Source organism: Anomalospiza imberbis, chromosome 6, assembly GCF_031753505.1.
Source record: "Anomalospiza imberbis isolate Cuckoo-Finch-1a 21T00152 chromosome 6, ASM3175350v1, whole genome shotgun sequence".
Taxonomy (NCBI): domain Eukaryota; kingdom Metazoa; phylum Chordata; class Aves; order Passeriformes; family Viduidae; genus Anomalospiza; species Anomalospiza imberbis.
This window is the reverse complement of record NC_089686.1, coordinates 58,127,056-58,143,937: the sequence shown is the minus strand read 5'-3', so window position 1 is coordinate 58,143,937 and position 16,882 is coordinate 58,127,056. Positions and strand designations below refer to the sequence as shown.

The 16,882-nt window shown below is 41.5% G+C and overlaps 1 long non-coding RNA gene across 1 annotated transcript; it reads left to right on the top strand.

Annotated features, from left to right (window-relative positions):
- Positions 1-2,378: 2,378 nt before the first annotated feature.
- Positions 2,379-8,899, top strand: LOC137476411 (uncharacterized). The gene is made up of 2 exons (XR_011000358.1): positions 2,379-2,556; positions 8,736-8,899. It is a non-coding gene; the product is annotated as an uncharacterized lncRNA (long non-coding RNA).
- Positions 8,900-16,882: the final 7,983 nt, after the last annotated feature.

Genomic DNA, 16,882 nt, shown 5'->3' with positions numbered 1-16,882 from the left:
TGAAACATCCTGTTGGAATACAGCTGGGAAACATTGTTACTGTGCAAGAGAATTGCAGTATGATAAAGACAAGCTGAATAACCTTGAGGACAGCAAGAGATAAAACAGGAGAAATTTAGCAGCTGAGAGAACAGGCTCATGCATTCAGAGGCTTTTCAGGAGAGCTTTCTCCTGTGAGACTGTAGCTGTCACCTAACCCAGTCACGGTCAGGACCCACTGAAGCTTCAGCCGTGGTTCATGTGAAAAACTGCTTGTAGCTTAAACATCATGGCACTTCTACCAAGTCAAAGGTGATGCAAAGTTATATATTTTCCTGTCTTTCCCACCAGTACAGCCCTCCAGAAGCACAAGGGAGGTGGACAGCACCATATAGACACTGAGGAGCACAGGCTTGTTTCACTTTTAATTCACTTGTCCATCCGGTTTGAAGGCAGAACCAGAGTCTCCCAGGAGTCTGTGTTAGCAAGTAGGATGAAGAATATTCAGTTCCAAGTTTTCTGCATTCTCCAATTGAAATATTTACTATTCCACTCATGTCTTGTAAGCTACTTCTGCCATTTACACTGCATTGTGGTGAAATGTCTTGCAGGCAGAGTCGCTGTGCCCCATGGGCCAGCACTGGCCTCAAGGATGGGATGGAATTGCCCCAAAGACCCCAGTTCATCATTAATATGTTAAAAGTGCTGCGCTGTTTATGTTTCTGTTGAATTTGGACCACAGCCTTTGCACACCAACTTTAATTTAGAAGGAAAGATTGATGAAAATGCCTTTGAGGTGTCCGTGTAACAGCATCAGCAGTAACTCATAATTACTGCCAACAATAAATACTCTATTGATCCACAAGGATGGGACCCTGGGAACAAAATGCTTCCCGAAAGCTGAGCACTCACTCTTCTGATGCTCTTTTAAATGTCTTCCAGCAGTGGTCCTGCAGTGGCATCTCTCATTATTTGTCACAGTTGAAAGGCTGCTTCTGCTTCTCATTAAATGTTTCGGGATGCACAACAGGTCTCAGGTTTACTGTTGCTTGAATTTCCCTCATGGATTTTTTTCCTTTTCAAAGACTTTCAAAGTACTCCTTCTTTACTGATCTTTTACAATCACTAAAACATTGTAAGAGCATACACACTGTGACAGAAAACAATAAAGTTCAGGCAATTCCCAGCTGAGGGTGATATGGCACCATATATCCATCACATAGATTTAGGCATTAGAGAGAAAATTAAGCAGCTTGTTGAAGTTGTGGCACTGTGCCTGGATGTTGGAAAGAAACACAACACTTCCCATCATTAAATGAGGATTTAATGTCCAGGGTGCTCAAATGTTTCTCATTTTTTCTAAAGCAAACCTTCATTAGCATGTTTGTTTAAGCAGTACAAACTGTCCTGTCCTGGTGGCCACAAGGCTTTGGCTGCAGCTGCCAGTCCCTTCTAATGGCCACTTGGACATCATCTGCATGTTTCTACTTTGTTTTGCACTGAGAAAATATGATTTTTAAAGGGTCAGATTGGTGAAAAGTGAAAACAGGTTCATAAAACCAGTGTTAGTAGGTGCAAAACTGTGTCACTGTTTTTGTTCTTTAATTTTCTTAGTTCTTTCAATTTTTTTTTCCACAGCTTTATTTCTGCTTGCAGGACATGTTTATGCAAGGGTAGTAAGATTCCAGAAATCAGTATTTGTAATGTAAATTGTGATCTGACTTCAATGTTAGCCTTGATCACTGTCAGCTGAAACAGCTGTGCCATACTGACTATGATAAATCCACCTCTACAGTGAAACATAAAAAACAAAGAGAAAATACACATACAAATAATTATTTATAGAGTCTGGTATGGGAATAGAACAGCAGGAAACTCGAGGATGAAAACCTGAAAACTCTCCTGTGACAGCTCCTGGAGATCAGAAGCAGTACTACCATGTTACTGAATCCATACAGGCAGGCTCAGTGGTCTCTACAGGACCATTTGTGGGGTGCTCACAGCTCTGGCCTCAGCAACAACCCATGAGGAAAAAATCACCTCATTAAACAACTTGATATTTGCTTTGCCTTCCCTTTCAGCTCGTTAAATTACAAGCTGTGCCTGATTGGAGACATCCAGCTAAGTGCCAGCACCTGTGTCAGGGAGCGCTGGCAGCTGGGCCAAGGGCTGAGCCCACCTGGCCAGAACCTTCTGGAAGAAGGGCTGGGCTCAGTTGCTTCTCAGTTTTGCTCCAAGAGGAAGCGTGGCCGTGGGAAAGATGGCTGGTGGAGGTGTTGCTTCGAGGGATGTTTTTGACCCAGAAGGATGGAGCTACACTGATTTCCCAGAAGAGATGGTAGCTACACCACCGGCGAAGTTGCTGGTAGGTGATGAGGATAAATTATGTGGGTGGTGAGGTCAGTCCCTAGAGGGGAGTGTTTTGCTTTTAAATTCTGTTCCTGTGTTTGTTGGTAGCCAGGCTTTTTCCATGTCCGAGGGGCAGCAGGGTGAGGCTCTGTGCTCCTGGCAAACCAGCCTGAGCTCCTGCCTCTGGCTCCTGCCTTTCATTCCCCGAGTTCTTCTTCCCCTGGAGCTGTAAGCAAGCTGCTTTGGGAGGGATTGACAATGCAAGTGTTTCATTTCCTCTGAGCCATGAAGAGCCCTGGCGTGCAACTTCAAAGCAAGGCTTTCCTGCATTGCTTGTCCTTCCACAAGGATGTGGGAATAGCAGCATGCCCAGGGTGGCTTTTGGAGTACCCTTAATTTGTCTGGTGGTAATACAGGGGGAAAAGCATTTCCTGGAGGACAAAAGAACATCTGTCCTGTTTACTTTTAATTCTTGAACAGGCTTAGGAGAGAAGAAAGGTATGGAAGGGGAGGTTCATCCCCTTACTCCCAAAACTAGTTTGTTTTTCCCAGGAAAGCAAAGAAAGTGGGTGCACAGTGTGAATCAGTGGTTCAGCGTAAGCAGGAAGCCTACAGGGAACCTGGCTTCATTCAGTCTGCCAAGGACACTAAACCCAAGGATTTTAGTCCTTTTCCTTTTCATTAATGTAGCTGTGACCTAAAAGGGAAAATAATGCACCTTGGTCTCTGTGAGGGAATTTGCTCCCCAGTGTAAGGACCCACAGCTGAGTGGCAACAAGGTTATGAAGTTACTGCATCTGAAGTGCAGCCAGCTTCAGGGCTGGGAAGGAGAGTGTGAGGAGTTCTTTCAAGCCTGGCAGGGGTAAATGGTCTAAAGTGATAATAGCTTAAAAATTTTATAAAAAAGTCCCCAGTTATGACTGCCAGAGGAACACCTAGAACAGCATCTGATGTGAGGAGAACACAGAAAAATGCAGCTGGCCAATAATGTCCAGTCAATTTTTGACAATAATCTGAGTTCCTGTGTCTGAACCAAGTTTCCTGCATCTCTAGAGAATCCTATTTCAATTCTAAAGCCTTATTTTAAGAATTAACATTTCAAAACAAGCTGTTAGAATTTCAGTGGTGCCGCAATTTGCCATCTGCTATTTTTCTAATTCTAGCTTATACTCAGATAAATTTGGCTCATTTTCACAAAAGTATGTTCTAGGACTTGCATGTTCAGCCACTGCATGATCCTCTTGGGTTTATTCATGGGTTGCGTGGGTCTGGGGATGGGTCTGGCAACTGAAAAGGTTTCTGACGTCTGTTCTTAACCTTCCCTTTCTCAAATTTAAGAAATGGTTCTAAACAACACAGGTTTTATTACTCTGAAAAGAAAGTGAGAGGAGGATCAGTGATTGTAGTCTCTGCTTGATTTGGTGCAGTTTTTGGTGATTTGACTTCCAGAAAGAGCGCTCTGCTATCACTAACACTTATACTGCTCTAAATAAAATATGCTTGGGGTTTGCTTTCTCTCTCATTTTAGATGTTGTTGCTGTTATGAAAGCATGAACTCCATAACTGATGGGCAGATTTCCAAAATGTGTGAGAGCTTAGCAAGGTTAACATTCCAGAGAATAACAATATAGAGCATGTCTTGATTCTGATTAACCTAGCAGTTGTCAAGGGCTGGGCCTTCTCTGCATTCCAGGCTACTGTAATAATTTCCTGTATTTCTGGTACATTTGCACATACCATCTTTTAAGTTTGTTTTCCAGTCACTGTATCCAGTTATATACAGGCTTATGTTCTAATAGTTTCACTGAAGTTTCACACAAAGAATAGGGATGTTTGGTTCAGAATTCTTCCCTGGTGTGTAATACCCACTCCTTTGGCATCAAGTTCTAGGTGACTCCTGTCCCTGTCTTTTGGATCCCCTACTCTTAGTGTAACTTAATTCTATCACAGTATCACCTGCACTTTACCAGAGGGGACTTCATGAAATGCTGCATGAAGGACATGCTTTTATTTGTTTATGGGCAGAAGACCTAATCCTGTTTTCAGTCACACAGTTAATGTACTTTGGGCTGCCTGGGAAGTGAATCACAGCCATCAGAGAGCCAGGAAGGAGCTCTGTTTCTATTGTTGTACTATTAAACACTAGATGCATTATATGGGAATGGTATTAATAGCTTAAAAGTGATTTAAGAGTAAACTTTGTTGTACAACAAAGCAAAACAAACATATTTTCTTCTTCCCCTTCACAAAACCAAAGCTGGCTATCTGGAAACTTCTGAAATGAGACAGTACTAGCAAGTATCTTGAAGAAAGATTAAATGTGGGGTAACTAATAGAATTTGTTGAAACTTGGGAAATTATATTGCCTGTTTCCAAGCACAGTAAGCTGCAATATTCCATAAGGGAGCCCTAAAATGACTTGGCTGTTACAGGCTTGTGTGATAGATGAACATGATGAGTGCAATTGTTGTCTTGCTGCAAAGCCATAGCTGACAACTCTGTACCTGCAAACCAGATTTTTTTTCACACCCAAAAAGGTCAACTGTTAGCTTTATTTGTAAGGCAGCACCTGAGATCACCTGTGATTTATACCCACCCACGGATGGGGTGAGCTTGTTTTCTTCATGGTAGTACATGAGAAAGCATCCAGCTTACAGAGCAGTCCTATCTGCAAAGTTCCACAGGAACTGAGTTTTTCATTGCTGTGGCTTTTGTTGCTGCTCAGCACAACACAGTCTCACCCTCTCCTGGGCCTTGGCTCCTGTGCATGGTCAACTCAGAGTTGAACTGTCTGCCAGGAGCCCCCCCGAGCTCACTGCTTGTTGGGTTAGACAGGTGCTAACTCTAGAAAAAGAGCTCCATGCACAGCCTGAAGTAGGCAGTTCCTGCATTCAGCCATGTGTGCCTGCCCTAGACTTTGTCCTCTGAACAAGGGATAATCAGATAATCTGAAGTGGAAGAGAGGCGACTGAGGTGGTCAGTCAGAGATGTCTTCTGACTGTCCTTTAATAGAGCCAGAGGCATCAAATGGTGGAAGGCTGGGAGAAAGAAACGGAACTAAGGAGGAAAACCACTCTGTGCACGTTCCTCAGCTCATTTCTCAAGGTTTGGGGTATTGCCTACCTTCCAGGTTGCTTTAACAATTCCCTGTATTTCTGGGAGATTCAGTCAGGGCTGTAGGATGTTGTAGCACAGCCTTTGACTCGGGATCTCAGTCAACCCTAAATCTCTGTAGGCTGGAAGAATATTGTGGACAAAACCATGCTCTCTCTGGGTTATTTGTTGTTGGCTGCTGTAGAGAACCGGTCAAAGACTCGCTCAGACCCAGTGTGTTAAACACTTAGTGGGCTCAGGAAAGCAGTCAGACTCCCAGGAGCTCCACTGCCCTGCTCAGACAGTGCCTTGCAGTAGGCTGGCTGTGTGCAGGGATAATGCAAGGGGCTCCTTTTGTACCCTGCTGCAGTTAACATCTGCTGGGCTTAAATCCTCGGAAGTGTTGAGTGTGCTTTATCCTGGGACAGGTAACCTCTGTACTTCAGGCATCCCAAATAAAGCAGGTGGCTGTAGGTGCTACAAAGGAAACAAAGTTTGGCAGCAAGAAGGAAATGGATTCAACTATGTGCCTTTCCCCCTGCCCCCGCAATACTCCATTCCTCATTTTTTTGAGGTTCATATGTGACACAGTGCCTGTGCTTTATACATGGATATGCATATATACCCATATATGTATGCATGTATGTGACCTCTGTGGGGTCATGGAAAACAATTTTGAAGTGCATGTCTCAGTAATTCTCAGTACCCAGACACGATGGTGCAAAACCTAAAAAATTAAGAGAGAAATGAGGGTAGCAGCCTGCCAAATGCTGTTCAATTGTGTTCTTTGTTAGGGTGATTTCTTTAGATGTTGACCTGTCAGCAGCTATTTTGAAAGAAACCAGGATTTTAGTTAGCAAATGCAAGGAGACCTAATGCTTGCAGTCAGCAGAAGGTTTTCAGTGTCAGGCTACTGAGGAGCAAAGATTTCAGTGCTATTTATATTCCTTTTTAACAATGAATTTTCGAGTGCTTTGCATTATTTAAGTCTGAATATTGACAGATGTTGATAGCAGCGAAGTCATAAGGATTTGAGGTCAAATAATATATAAAATAATGAGCTGAGTTCATAAGGTCAGCCCTATCCCAATGATTTGAGGAAAATTTACTGAAAATACAGTTATGTTAGTTTAGTCCGCATCTTCTCCCATATTCATTAAAAAGACTACTACCTAAGCAGATAAAATCTCTACAGGTGTTAGGCAAGGGAGAATGGTTATTAAAGAGTGGTTATTGTAGTGCTGTCTTGGACTCCAGCATGGTCTGGATCACTATAGTTGTGTTGTGATTAATGGCCTTATCAAAACTCAGAAAAATTACAGAACTTACACAAAGGAATGCAATATCTGCTACCAGCACAGAACTTAATAACGAGGCAAAGCATGAAACTGTTTGATGTCATTAATAAAATCTATCATGGGATGCAGGAAAGCATTTGCATCAGTCCTTGAGAAAAAGGCAGACAAGACAGCTGTGGTGATGGAAAAGATAATACATTAAAGAAAAATTAACATATCTTTGGGGACCTTTTTAGCAGGAGGTGAAGGGAAGCTTTTCTTCATTAAAGGCAACTGCAGCTGTGTGAAAGCATGGAGAACATCATGGGTAGAAATCTTTTTTAGACCCAGCATTCTTAAAGTTGACTCCCTTACAGGTGCCTGGGTGTTTTATGTAACCAATGCTGTTTCTTCAAGCGGAAGTTTCAGCTGCAGTTGTGTTTTACCTTTGTGTCAGCTAATGAGTCCTTCTGGAGAATGCACCCACTGTTTCTGTCATGTATTTCAGCTAATGATAGCAATGAAAATGCAGTGAGTGTTAAGTTTCTTAGTTTTAGCTAAGTCATACTGTAAAACTCCTTAAATCTTCAGAACCTGGAGTTATTGTATTCTTCGCTTGCTTAAATTCTTGCCTGGCTATGCCTTTCCTTGAGCATTGAAATCTGCAAGCCATGAGGTCTGTTCATTCCATGTTGGCTTCATCCCCTTAAAAGATGAGGATGTTTTTATTGTTGTACACTCCTGTGAAATAGAAGACAATAGGCTTCAAGTCACCAGATTAAGTCATGAGGCACAAGATGCAAACACCACACCTAGGAATTGCCTAAGAGTCTCTCTGGAAGGTGGCTAATTTTGTATCCCTCTCCTTTACAATTCAGAGGAGCAGCTGAGGGAGCTGGGCTTGTTTAATCTGGAGAAAAGGAGGCTCGGGAGAGACCTTATCACCCTCTACAGGAGGATGGAGCCAGGTGGGTTGGTCTTTTCTCCCAGGTAACAAATGATGGGATGAGAAGAAATGGCCTACAAGTTGTGCCAGGGAAAGTTCAGGTTGGATATTAGGGAAAATTTCTTCAACAAAAGGGTTGTCAGGCATTGCAACAGGCTGCCCATGGAAGTGGTGGAATCACCAGCCCTGGAAGTTCGCAAAAAACATACAGATGTGTAGCTGGTGAACATGGCAGTGCTGGATTAACAGCTGAAGATCCAATCATCTCTGAGGTCTTTTTCAGCCTTAACTGGTCTATAATGCTCCACAGTCATGTGCCAAATATATTGTGCCCAAACTTGAGGAGAAGGAATCCTTTGTTGCCACTGGCATTTGGTCGTTTGAAATCTGGCACAAAACACAGAGGCAGAGTTGAGAGAAGCAGGAAGGTCTGCAATATGTAAAATATATATAAAGATTTTTAACCACCCAACACTGGTACAAAATACCAAGCATGAAAATTCCAGGATTCCCTGTGAGAGATTCCTGCTCTTGCCCAAGTTCTCAGTGAATTGCTCCCCATCTGTCAGTTCTTCTGACAGTGATGGTCACCAGGCATTACAGGAAGTCTCAGTCTCATAGTTCTGGGTATTGATGAGATCATCTTGATTGTGCTCAGAGGAGGAGCAAAGGCCAGATTCCAGGTTTTATTTCTGTCAGAAAACTGGAGATATTCTGTCCTTTGCAATACTGTAACCTGGCACTTAAACACCTAGTTCTTATTAATGAGGAGGTTTTTTCATTGCTGTGGCTGAATGACTTAAAATAATTAAGAGCTCACTGGGCACATGGCCAAAGCTCTGAGCTAGAAAAATCAAATAATTTATGGATTTTTCTCCTTATTCAGCCTACTTGAACCAGCTACTGATGCAAGGCCTGGAGGTCACTGGTTGTTGTAAAGCTTAAAGGGACATTATTTTAAATGAATCTCATTGAATTGGCTTAGATTCATGTAAGACTGGGGTATATTCATTTACCCCAGCTAAGCTCATCTTCTTACAGGGATTTTTCTCAGCTCACCTTTCTTTTTTCTGCTTTCAAATTTTTGTCAGTCTGAGCCATTCAGCTGCAGAGGACTTGCAAAAGGACCACTCAATGAGTTGTATTTTGAACAAGAAGCCTCCAAACTTGGTAGCGGTCAAGGATGCTCTCTCAAGGTGTTGGCTACATCTGTTGCTTGCTTCTTGAAGCATTTCTTCAGCTGCAACCTGTTCACCGCTTCCAAGATGCTTGCCAGAAGAAAACCTGACAGATGCTTCTAAAGATCCTGAAGAATGTTCATGGACTGCTTGTGACAGGATTTATTCCACTGCACGCCTGATATCTGTCTGATGGTAACTGTGTTCCTCCAGGCAGTGAAGTCTTGCACCTGAGCTGCTCTGGTTTCAGAAGATCTCAGCAGCCAGCAGCTGGTTCTAGCTAGGGTGGTGAGTGATACCAAGGTTGCTTCAACTCTTACACTATTACCATTAGCACAAGGAGGAGCAGAGGATGGGAGCTGTGTGCTGACCTGAAAAGGAAATGCATGGATGTTCTCATTTGGCTCACTTGCTCTGCCATAAGTGTGGGTTTAGTGATTTTTTTAGCATGGCACTGTTCTTGGGTGCTGTTAAACACAGTGCATATGCCTGTCAGCAGAATTCTAGTTTGTTCCCTTTCAATCTTCCTGATTATTTTTCAGGAGGTTATTTAAAAAAATCTAAAAGGAAAACACACCTGCTAGGTGAAGACAGATTACTCAAGTGTCAGGAGAAAACCTCCTCCATATGCACTGTAATAAAAGCAAAGACTCTTAAAATAGACTTCCGTGGCTTGCATAATAATTGGAATGCAATTTTCTGAGGAGACAGCATCAGTGTAACTAAGGAAACTTTCCTGTCTGATGGTGGAGGATGAGGAAATGGTATAGCAAAGTGCTTCAATCACTGCTTTGAAACTATAATCTGTATCAGTCAGATTGAGAACACATTATGTGTTCTTTCGCACCATCTGCCCAACAATCAGTTGAACTTAGTCTGAAAGGGATGGAAAAGCAGCTCTCAGTAACTTGAGAATATGATATTTATTACATTTAATACTCGCTGAAGAAAATGTCTGTTAATAAAAGGGTGTGCTAAAATAATAATGGAGAATTTCTTTGGGTTTCTGTCTTCATTTTTGTATAGAAGTGGTGATGAAATGCTACCAACTTGCTTGTCAGTGTGTGATTGTCTTTTAATGGTTGGCTGCTAAGTAGTAATTTTTTTTCCATTTACTTGTTTCAAAGGCAAAATCTTCTGATAAGACTTTCCCAGCCTGGAGGAGGTGAAACTTTTTAACTGTCTTGAATTGTAGATGTATCATAGATGCATCCTATGCTTAGGTAAATCTCTCCTATCCCATCACCTCCACCCTATCCTATGAACAGGTGGCTTTTGTTTAAGTTCACCACAGTGAACTTAATTGTGTGTTGCCTGATGATGAGTGAAAGTGCATGCATAGACCTCAGTCATTACTGTATCATAATGCCAAAATCTGAATAATTCAGAGTGTGAGGGAAGGCTGAGGGAGCAGACTCTGGTGATTTTGCATTTGTTAGCTATGGCTTACTTAGTAAGAGTTGAACTTGCCGGAAACCTTCCTTGTGAAGCAGTAGCACAAGGCAGAGATGGTTCTTATGGATGAAAGCCTTTGGGAAAGCAGGGGCTTGTCCTGTCTCTTGCCTTTTGGGAAAGCAGGGGCGTGTCCTCTCTCTTGCCTTTCTAGAGACTGGAGTGGTGACATCCTCTGTATGACAAAAGGCAGATGTGTACAATGTTCGGGACTCTGAATACCAGTCAGGAATTAAGAAAGTCATTGACATTGAATATGTGTTGATGCCATCCTGTGCTTTATTGAGTGACTGAGTGGTTGGTTGGTAGTTTTTTTTAGTTTGGGTTTTTTTTTTTTTTTTTTCATTTTATTTCAGAGGATAAATTTCAGATATTTTTTGTAAGCTAGATTTTCTTTGGCAGGTTCAAAGATGAAACCAAATCTTGATGACTAGTATCAGATCCCCTTAGATACATAAACACAAAATTACATTCTAGAGGGCAGAGAAGCTGGGCTGTTTTATCCTATTATTGTCTGCAAGGAAGGTGTCTCAAAGACTTTTTGTATTAACAATTACAGAATATATTTTTTTTTCCTAAAATCTGAATAGGATGACAACACTAATGAGTCAGATCCTGCAATTATTCTAATGAGACCATGGACAAATGTTCCATGTGGTGATCTGTGCATTTATAAATCCCTCACCAAAGTAGCAGACTGCAAGTCACAGAATCCTGAGCTTGAGCACACTAATGTTGACTGGAGCCACTGAAGTGTTCCTCTGCACAATGGAAATTTTCTCTTAGAGAAAAGTCTCTTTGCAATTTTGCTTGTGTTACAGGTCATCTCCATATCACAGTGACTTCACAATACTGAAAAAAAGACATTTTTTTTCTTGTCCTGTGAATCTGACATCCTTAACTGTCTTTTCTTTTTCTTTTTTGCCTGTGATGCCTGTCAAAAATAAACTGTAAAGGGAAGGGGTGGGGAGGAGTCTTAAATATTGAGAGAAATCAAACATGAGTGAAATCTTATCTGAGTGACATGTTGTCTTGGCTTCCAAGAGAGGTGTCTGCTAGGGAAGGCAGAAAAGCCTCCCTTGGAATGGAGAATGTAAACCCCCACCCTTGTTGGAGTCCAGAGCATTCCTTTGACTGCTCTGGATGCCTTGAGACCCTGGCAGGGGGCTCAGGGACCTTGGCAGCAAGTCAAAAACACCTGTGCCTTTGATTTTAGCCCATGGGGGAGGCTGCCAACCTTATATGAGGAATTACAAGCCAAAAGGGCTCGAGTAGTGCAATAAGGGAATTGACACAGGGTGAAAAAGTAGAATTTTGGGGTTTTTTAGACTGTAATTCAGGGACACAATATGGAGGAATCTGGGCGTGCCCTAGCCTTTTCTTCCTTCTTCTTGTCCTCCATGTCTCGGTGTGATAGTGACACTTTTCTATTGGTCTGGGATAGGGCACACTGTCCAACATAGATTTTAGGTATTGGTAAGGGAACTGTAAACATGGTACACATAATTTTGAGTATATAATGTGGGAGACACCCGGGGATCGAGGCAGACTGCTATGGCTTCTATACTAGCTGGACCTCGGCGGGTCAAGAAAGAAAATATTTTAGATAAGAAGAAATAAACAACCTTGAAAACTCAGCTTCACGCCTTCCAGACATCTTCTTTGGCTGCTGGGCTAAGGAAAAAGGACTTTCACACTGTTGGGATCTTGCCGACCTGACCCCGACACTCCCTCTGAATTATTAGAGTTTTGAAATTTTGTCTCTCAGGCAGAGATATGGCAATAGGAATAACAATTCTTTACCAGCGTGTATAAGAAAGCAAACAATCAACCACAGCTGCACGTTAACAACAACAGAAGCAGAACCAGCTCCCAGCCTTCCGGCCGCGGCGCTTCCCCCTGTGCTGCAGTTCCGGGCCCAGCTGGCAGGGGCGCTGCTGGCTCCCGGCGGGCAGGGCAGATGCGGTGATCCCCGGGGCACTGTGGGGCGGGCTGGGCCGAGCCGGGGAGGGACAGGAGAGGCTTTGCTCCACAAACCCCTAGGGCAGCCGACCCCCGTGCCCCAGCAGGACTCTCGGAAAGCAGCAAGCTGGAACGGCAGGGATGAGCAGAAATCCTGGGGTGGTGGATGAGAATGTATCAAAACTCCATGGCAAATAGCTGGAACATGTGGGATGTCCTGGTGGGGCAGAGGGATGTGGGGCCCAACAGCAGAAGAAAGGGTCCCCGCTGGGTTATGGCGGTGGCAGCGAGCTCCCTTCCCCAAGCCGCAGGTCTGACTGTCCTCCTACAAAGCCCAGCAGCACGAGAGCAGCTGCCCCCAACCCCATCTTTTTTTATTTACTGCCCCCATTCTCGTGGTGTTTCTGCCCCCCCAGAGAAACTCCCAAAAAACCAAAGGAGTTCCCCCTCCCAGCCTCTCTCAAGCAACCAGCCATCAGTGCTTCTTAGGAACTCCGTGGGAAGAAATTCCACAGGTAATAAGGAAATAACAGAAAAAACCCAACCCCCATCACATGTTCATCTTCCTATTTCTTTTAAATAAGGAGGGTTCTCTTGCAAGTGAAGAAAACTCAGTTTTCTTTAAGTTAAGCTATGCTGGTTTGTCAGCCAGGGTCAGTCCTTACTGTGTGTCTAAAACTGATTCAAGGAATGTAAAGCTGGATATTTTGGATCCTTTGGCCCTGTTCTGCAGCGTGGGTGCTCAAAGCACAAGTATTCTCTGGGGCAGACAAAAGTAAAAATGGCTGCATTGTTGCCTGAATGTGTAGAATACTAAATGCAATAAAAGATAGGAGAAGCTTTTCATTTTGCAACTTAAATGTTAAACTTCTAAAGTTCTGTAAGTTCTCATTTTTGCCCTTGAGGGGGAGTAATAGCCGTGGAAGTTGTACATTCATGTCACAAAAGAAAGATGGAAATCGTGACTCTTGCTTTTTTATGTACTATCCATGACGTGAAAGGCTTGCTATGAAAGGGCATTTCACTGAAATAGGTTCTTGGTGTTTCTGAGCAGCCTTGGCTTTAACAATAGTGCGGTTCACTAACTATCCGACAATTGTATTAGTCTGCAATAAGAAAACTTCCCAGTTCCGGCTGTAACTAGGAGAGAAAAGTAGCAGTGTTTCCCACCAGTGCTCATGGATTTCATGTTTACACGTGGTTAGTGGAAACTGCCCTCTAGGAAAGATAACTCTTCACCTTTTTGCTCTAATTTCATAACCAGTGGGGGACAAACATGTCCTGAATAGAACTTTTTCAGCTTAGTGATTGCAGAACTCACTTTTTCATACTTGATCTGTCAGCTAACTATGTCTGAAATTTTTTTTTTCTTTAACTGATGCCATAAAATTTACTGCCCATGAAGTTTCTTTATGAATGAGCTCTGCTTTCCTCAAAGAAAAATGTGTAAATATACACACCCTAATTTACAGTTTTGCCAAATATTTCATGTTCCTAACCAGCCAGCTTTGACCAGTTAATGAAACTGTTTGTCTCTGATGCAGATTCATTCAAAGAAAGCAGTGAAATGCAAAGGCAAAGCCCAGCAGCAGTGATGCATGAATTAGTAGTGTTTAAACCTCCTTTAACCTCCATCTGTGTTCTCTTTCAGCTCTGTAAGATATTTATTTAGCAGGAAGAAAAAAAAAAACAGCTTTTGGTGCTGGCATCTAGCAAGACTTCAGTCAGGGTTCTAGATTTCTCCTGTCAGTGATAGGAGTTACAATGTGACATTTGTGGAAAATTCAGTGATTCTCCCACCTTATGAATTAAAATAGAGAGATAATTGTAGTTGCAGAGTTTCAGATGTTTTTCCTGGTTTTATTATTTGTCTTTTATTTGTAGTTTTTTATTTGTTTAATCTGATTTAGCTGCCTAATGAACTCGTTAAAAGTTGTAAAACATTGCAGGAATTCTTTATGGTAATGGTGAAGGAAAATGGACAATGGGAATGAGAGAGAGGAGGACTTTGAGGAGAAATCCTCCTCACCTTGAAGTACAACTAAAAACAGAATCTCTAAGCACTTTTTTTTTTTTGCGCCGATTTTAAAACTTTAGATTTTTGGTGTCAGAACTCTCTTTTCTATAAAAAATTCCTAACATTTAATAATACTACTGTAGAATATATTAATTTGGGTTATCATTCCAATAATAAGTGGAATACAGTCAAAGATTTATTTATTTAGGAAATAATCAAATTCATGGTCTCTTATATACATGAGGCTATAAAGCCTTCTATGACAGGTGATAGAAACCTTCACTGTTAACATTAGCACTAAAAAAAGTATAAAATAAATTGTGACACCAGCTCCCCCTCCCAAAGATGATCTGCCTAAAGTCCATTCAGGTTAACAGCTGTGTCAGCCTCACAAACTCTTCAGTCTTACCCTCTCTGCCTGGGGTTCCACATTTTTTTGAAAACTATGTGCCTAAGTGGTATTCATGGGTTTTGTGAATTTTCCCGCTGCACCATCAAGCTTCAGTGTCTCCTAAATTCTGGTCTAAAACCTGGGGAAGCTTTGCCCTGTTGTAGCAGGGCGTCCCCGACGGGGCATTGACTCCATGATTCCAGAAGGCTGATCAATCCCTTTATTATACTATACTACCCTTATTAAGAAAAACTCATTGCCCTCACAGACAGTCTGATATAGACAGACCAGATTGGTCCTTGAATCCAAAACACCATCACCATTGGCCAATTAAGAGATCACCCTTTGGTAAACAAATCTCCATAACACATTCCACATGTGCACAACAACAAGTGCATCAAATGAAGGTAAGAATTGTTTCTCATTCTTTTCTCTGATCTTGTCACAGCCTTCCCCAGGACAATGCCTAGGAAAGTTGTGCTTGCCCTCTGTGGCCAGAGAGCAGTGGTCACATTGCCCTTTTGTTTTTCAATTCCTTCTTACCTTATGGAGGAACACCTGCTGTCTTAGGAGATCCCATGTATGGATTGGAGTGGCTGTATTGCTATAAAGGAATCCATAATTCAGCTCCTTATCCAGTAAACAAAGCAAGGAAATACAAGATGTGTTCAATTTGGTAATGTTCTCTGACAGGGCAAGAACCAGATCTGATCTGGTATGAAAGATTCTTTCTTTATAGTTCATGAAGATGGATATGAATTATGTGATGTCTTATGTCTTGATTTAGGGTATTTATTAAATCTGGCTTAAAGGCTGAAAGTAAATGTTTCAGTTCTCTTCTAAAAGCTTAGGCTTTGAGCTACAGGAAAGTGTGGGAGTTTTTCCCCTTTCTGGCTGTGTTGCTTAGTTTTGTTTTTAAAAGCATGACAGATTTACTAGTTTCAAAAAGTCTTGTTAATATCCTACAGGGTTGTGAACAGACTTCTGGAGGTTTGTTTTTTTTTTTTTTTTTTTTCCTATGTTAGTCCACAGATTCTTTCTTTTTTACTGGAAGTGTGTATGTTTTTTGGCTGGTTTCTTTTTATTTCACTCTAAGAATGTCAAGAATTTAGAAGTAACACAGCATTAGAAGTAACACAGCATTAGAATGAACTCTGAGTTACAACAGTAATCAAACAATATGCTGATTTTTTATTTAAATAAAAATTATTTTTTCCACAAAAAAGCCTTTCTGTGCAACAACTTGGAGGGAAGTGAAAGCATATTTTGTTTCTAGACAAAGGCTTTAAAGTCAGATTAGAGACTAATGGTTTTCATCTTTTTTGAAAGGAAAGAAATTAATATTTCTCAATGAGTTATTAATTCTATTTGTGTTGATGTTGCCCAAAGGTAACGTTTTTTAAGGAAATAATGTGATTATTGTAGTCATATTTGTGTCTCCACATTTTTTTTAAAAACATGATTTGTATAAATTGGTATCTTCTTTATGGTAGACATGAATTAGTTTGAAACACTTTCTGCTCCCTATTGTACAAATATTCTCTAGCCTTTGACCAACAATTGATGTTTTGTCTCTCTGTGACAGTGATGGAGATAAAATTTGAATCTGTGAACTAATGGAAGCTATTTGCTGCACATACTTTCACTGCAGCAAAGAAAGAATCTTTTATTGCTGCTGGATTGGCGTGTGCTGCCTCATTTAAACAAAACAAAATAATGCAGCATTGCTGGGTTGTAGAGATATTCCTGGGCTCTTTTACTAGACACAGTGAAGTGGAAAACAAACTTTAATGAAGGAAGCTGGTGGTGCTTTACTCCTCCTTTTGTGTTTGTCACAGCCATTAAGTTCATTTGCTTTAAAAAAATAACAAAACCAACAAACACCTGACCCCCAAATCAAGGGAAGTTATTTCCTACAACTCTCAATAACAAAGAAAGAAAGAAAAAAAAAAGGTCCAGGAGGACTGGCTCACTTTTAGAACAATTTTCTTAGGGGCTTGGCATTTATTTTGCCCTTGAAGGTTTAGGGACATTGAATTTTTCTGTTCAAGCCTTATAAAAAAGACCTTGAAATGGAACTTTCAAGATGGTGCATGATATCAGTTTGACTTTTCTGAAAAATAGAAGAAATCTAAGTTGCTAGGAGAGTAAGACAATCATTGCCTACTTCACGAGTTCTTCTCTTTGCCGCAATCTGGCCATAAAACATGTTCCCAAACAGATATCCTATTTCAAAAC